The following is a 6,000-nucleotide window of genomic DNA, read 5'->3' on the forward strand; positions in this document are numbered from 1 at the left end:
CATTCCGTTTTCTTTCCCCTCCTTATCACTTGAAAGAATGGCTGACACTTATCTGTAGCCTTGGATATGAATCTGCTCAACGCCGCCAACCTCCCCGTGAGGCTCTGCATCTCCTTCAGGTTTCGAGGAGACGTCATTTGCACAATCGCCTGGATCTTCTCGGGATTTGCTTCAATCCCCCTATGGCTCACCATGAATCCCAGGAATTTCCCTGACTCGACCCCGAAAGCACACTTCTCCGGGTTGAGCTTCATCTTATACTTCCTCAAAAGCTCGAACGTCTCCTCGAGATGTCTGACATGTTCCTTCGGGACTTTGGACTTGGTGATCATGTCGTCCACGTACACCTCCATGGTTTTCCCGATCAAGGGCTTAAAGACTTTATTCACCAGCCTTTGATAGGTGGCCCCAGCATTCTTGAGACCGAATGGCATCACCCTGTAACAGAACAGACCTTGGTTAGTGATGAAAGCCGTGCTCTCCTCATCCGGCTCGTACATGGGGATCTGGTTGTATCCCGAGAATGCGTCCATGAAGCTAAGCAGACCATGTCCAGCCGTTGAATCTACTAGCTGATCGATCTTTGGTAAAGGGAAGCTGTCTTTTGGGCACGCCTTATTGAGGTCTGTGAAATCCACACACATCCTCCACTTGCCGTTCGCCTTCTTTACCAACACCACATTTGATATCCACTCTGGGTAATTGACTTCCCGAATGAACCCTGCTCTCAGAAGCTTCTCCACCTCATCATTTACAGCCTCATACCTCTCCTGGTTGAAGCACCTCCTCTTCTGCCTTACTGCCCGAGCACCTTTCTTTATTGCCAGCCTATGACATGCTACCTCTGGGTCAATCCCTGGCATGTCCTCATGTGTCCAGGCAAACACGTCGGCATGAGCCTGTAAGCATTTCACCAACTCCTGCTTTTGCTCTCCCTCAAGTCTCGACCCGATTCTGATCGTCTTTCCCGGGTTCTCCGGTCCCATGCTTACTGTTTCCAGATCCTCTACGGGTTCTTGTCTGCCAGTCTTGTTTTCCACTCGGGTATCGAGGGATGTTATCTGCATCGCCTCCCTTGCTGCCGAGGAGTAGCAGCTTCTTGCGATCCTCTGGTCTCCTCGTACCACTCCGACTATCACATTCACCCGGTACTTCAGAGACAGATAATGGTTGGACAGCACCGCTTTGCTCATCCTTAAAAATGGCCGACCTAGGATCATCTGGTAAGGACCTTCCTCGTCCACTACGACGAAGTCCAGTATCATTGTTCTTTCTGTCGAGGGGCTCCCGATTGTGATAGGCAGTTCGACCACGCCCAGAGGGACCAGCTTCCCTCCTCCGAACCCCTTCAAGGAGGTGTTGGTGTATTCCAACTTCCGGTCGGCTATTCCCATCTCTTCCAAAGTTGATTTAAATAGCACATCAACTGAGCTCCCCGTATCAACCAGTATCCGGTCAAACTTCTTGCTAGCGATCGTAGCCTTGATGACTAAAGCGTCCTCGTGGGGGTATAGAATCCCTTCCTCATCCTTATCCGTCCACATGATTGGCACTTGCCTGACCCTTGCTCGTTTGGCTGCTGGGGTGTTGAAGAGTATCTCTTTACTGGTCATGGCGTATCTGGTGTTTGGGAGGGATACTGTTTGGGGCAAATGCGTCGAAGGGACCAGGAATGACGAGCAGATATCTGACGGCAGAGTTCTGCGAACCGGTGTGTTCCGTTAAAGCCTGGCGCGTGGAAGAACAGGAGCAGAAACATCCTGCTCGTCCACGATGTTGTCGTCCGCGAGGCCAATTCCTATAAAAGGCATAAGGCCATTCCGGCTAGAGATCGAGAGGCGAGGAGACCCGGTCGACGGCAGTTGGCAAGACGTGCTCTCCAGCACGAGAATCTAGGCACAACAGCCACGCTTTCCCCAGAACCGCGACGTAACACGCAAGATCTCACAGAGCCATGACAGCCACACTTTCCCCAGAACCGTGGCGTAACACGCAAGATCTCACAGAGCCATGACAGCCACACCTTCCCCAGAACCGTGGCGTAACACGCAAGGTCCCACAGAGCCATGGCAGCCACGCTTTCCCCTGAACCGTGGCGTAACACGCTAGATCCCATGTTTTGCCCATAACGCAGCAGTTGGAGTCCCATACCTTCTCGAAAAGAGCGGAAGACTGAGATTCAGAGGAAGCCTATAAAAAGGTAGCCAACGAAGGTAAAAAGGTTGGCATTCTTGAGAAAAGGGGAGAAAACCACAAGAAACGCCATAAGACCTGTGGCAAGCTTTTCCCGAACCTTCATATCTGACTTGAGCGTCGGAGGGTTTGCGCCGGGAAAACAACCAGCGTACTCTGACTTATCTGTGTACGCAGGGACCTCCGGGGAAGAAGCCTGGCGAGGAGACCTCCTGGTCGTGACGAAGTTGATCGAGCAGAGATCCTGATCGTAGAACGAGGAGAACCGGAATCTCGCATCAACATTTTGGCGCCGTCTGTGGGGATCCAGAGCAAAAAGCTTCTGTCGATAGCAAGAAGAGGGGTGGAGTAAGCGAAAGGCAATGGAGATAGGAGGAAGTAGCGCACAAGGGGGTGACATAAGGCTTAACGATTCCGTGACGCTGAGGGAGGTGATCAGCGAAGCACGGGAAAAAGTCATGTTCGACCGGATGGAGCGAATGGAAAAGCAGATGGAAACCTTGACAACCATCCTGCATGAGCTGCGGAACGAGCGAAGGGTAACCCAAGAGGGAAGGGTGAGAGGCGGTGGAGCGGCACCAGGTACCGATAGTGCGGAGAGAAGTCAAACCGCTGGGAGATTTGGCGGTGAGAGAGGTAACGTACCTCTGCGGGGAGAATTTCATAGAGAAAGAGAGCAGTCCCCGGTAAGACAGACTTGTGACGGGGGCGACGGGGTGGTGAACGCAGAGGAAACAGAACTGAGGCAACACTTACATGATGTAGAGCGAGAGCGGGATCAAGCTGCAGCGCGCGACCCTGGTCGCGCAGGACAGCTGGAGGAGGAAGTGCGAAGGCTAGCGCAAATAATTGATGACATGCAAGGGAGGAACAGAGCCCCTGGTTGGAGGATAATGCTGGACGGGGAATCACCGCTCGCAGTAGAGATCATGAGGGCAGTTATTCCAAGAGATTTCCGCCTCCCCGACCTCAGATACTCGGGAAGAACTGACCCGCTGGTGCACATAGAGCGCTTCAACGACATAACGGGGGTCCAGGGATTATCTCCATCCCAAAGGTGCAGGGTGTTCCCACTATCCCTTGAGGGACGTGCACGAGAATGGTACAGGAAACTTCCTCGGGGCAGCATAAAAACCTTCGAGCAGATGTGCCAGGAATTCGCAGAGCAGTTTAGTGGGGCAATGTCACCGGAAGATGACGTGATGGAGCTGAAGAGCATGAAACAGGGGGAGCAAGAAACCCTTCGGGAATTCATCAAGAGGTTTCATCGGGCTGTCCTCGACTTGGGAGCCTTCAACCACCCTCAGGCGTTAAGGGGACTGAAAGAAGGGGTGAAGATAGGAAGGCTGTGGTACAATTTGAGAAGCCCAGCTATTCAAACGTATGCAGCCGCATACGAACAGGCTAAAAGAGACATCGAGATTGAGGAGGAGAAGGCTGCACGGATCAAGACAGACCAGTTGGAAGGGTTAGGGAGGAAAGAGAAGAAAGCATTACCAACTAATGGACCGAACAGGAGGAGGGACCACCAGATCTCCGGTAGTGGAGCAGGAGGTAGGGTAATTGCTTACCAGCCTCATCAGAGGCCGCCACAGTATCAGCGCAGCAGGGCGCCACCTCCTCGCTCCCCAGCTAGGGAGCCTTGGAGAAGACATGATTCGGCATCCGGCGATCTTCATCAACATTCCCACGGTAGCAGGACGAGCAGACCAGAAGCACTCCCACCGCCCCCAACTCACAGTGGGGCAAACAGAGAAAGAGCAGTGCATCTGGTCGACCAGAACCAGGACTGTGGGCGGTACACTCCCTTGAAGATGCCCCTGGATGAGGTGTACGAGGCCATAAAGGGTCGAGGGCTGCTGCACCTCCCTACACCAATAACAAAGCTACCCAACATGAGGGATAGAGGACGTTATTGTAAGTTCCATGGCACCCATGGCCATACCACAGCAGAGTGTAGAGATCTCAAGACCCAGGTCGAAGATTTGGTGAGAAATCGGTACCTGGACGAGTTTATGGATGGGACTTTCCCGATGGTGGCCACCACGGATGAAGGGGAGCAGAGTGATGGAATCTTGAGACGCGAGCCGCCCGCAGCGAGGGTGATAGCTGGGGGCCCAACGTTGGCCGGAGATTCGAACAGATCGAGAAAAAATTATGCCAGATACGCCATGACCAGTAAAGAGATACTCTTCAACACCCCAGCAGCCAAACGAGTAAGGGTCAGGCAAGTGCCAATCATGTGGACGGATGAGGATGAGGAAGGGATTCTATACCCCCACGAGGACGCTTTAGTCATCAAGGCTACGATCGCTAGCAAGAAGTTTGACCGGATACTGGTTGATACGGGGAGCTCAGTTGATGTGCTATTTAAATCAACTTTGGAAGAGATGGGAATAGCCGACCGGAAGTTGGAATACACCAACACCTCCTTGAAGGGGTTCGGAGGAGGGAAGCTGGTCCCTCTGGGCGTGGTCGAACTGCCTATCACAATCGGGAGCCCCCCGACAGAAAGAACAATGATACTGGACTTCGTCGTAGTGGACGAGGAAGGTCCTTACCAGATGATCCTAGGTCGGCCATTTTTAAGGATGAGCAAAGCGGTGCTGTCCAACCATTATCTGTCTCTGAAGTACCGGGTGAATGGGGTAGTCGGAGTGGTACGAGGAGACCAGAGGATCGCAAGAAGCTGCTACTCCTCGGCAGCAAGGGAGGCGATGCAGATAACATCCCTCGATACCCGAGTGGAAAACAAGACTGGCAGACAAGAACCCGTAGAGGATCTGGAAACAGTAAGCATGGGACCGGAGAACCCGGGAAAGACGATCAGAATCGGGTCGAGACTTGAGGGAGAGCAAAAGCAGGAGTTGGTGAAATGCTTACAGGCTCATGCCGACGTGTTTGCCTGGACACATGAGGACATGCCAGGGATTGACCCAGAGGTAGCATGTCATAGGCTGGCAATAAAGAAAGGTGCTCGGGCAGTAAGGCAGAAGAGGAGGTGCTTCAATCAGGAGAGGTATGAGGCTGTAAATGATGAGGTGGAGAAGCTTCTGAGAGCAGGGTTCATTCGGGAAGTCAATTACCCAGAGTGGATATCAAATGTGGTGTTGGTAAAGAAGGCGAACGGCAAGTGGAGGATGTGTGTGGATTTCACAGACCTCAATAAGGCGTGCCCAAAAGACAGCTTCCCTTTACCAAAGATCGATCAGCTAGTAGATTCAACGGCTGGACATGGTCTGCTTAGCTTCATGGACGCATTCTCGGGATACAACCAGATCCCCATGTACGAGCCGGATGAGGAGAGCACGGCTTTCATCACTAACCAAGGTCTGTTCTGTTACAGGGTGATGCCATTCGGTCTCAAGAATGCTGGGGCCACCTATCAAAGGCTGGTGAATAAAGTCTTTAAGCCCTTGATCGGGAAAACCATGGAGGTGTACGTGGACGACATGATCACCAAGTCCAAAGTCCCGAAGGAACATGTCAGACATCTCGAGGAGACGTTCGAGCTTTTGAGGAAGTATAAGATGAAGCTCAACCCGGAGAAGTGTGCTTTCGGGGTCGAGTCAGGGAAATTCCTGGGATTCATGGTGAGCCATAGGGGGATTGAAGCAAATCCCGAGAAGATCCAGGCAATTGTGCAAATGACGTCTCCTCGAAACCTGAAGGAGATGCAGAGCCTCACGGGGAGGTTGGCGGCGTTGAGCAGATTCATATCCAAGGCTACAGATAAGTGTCAGCCATTCTTTCAAGTGATAAGGAGGGGAAAGAAAACGGAATGGACCCCAGAATGCGAGGAAGCCT

Source organism: Citrus sinensis, chromosome 7 (genome assembly GCF_022201045.2).
Source record: "Citrus sinensis cultivar Valencia sweet orange chromosome 7, DVS_A1.0, whole genome shotgun sequence".
Taxonomy (NCBI): Eukaryota; Viridiplantae; Streptophyta; class Magnoliopsida; order Sapindales; family Rutaceae; genus Citrus; species Citrus sinensis.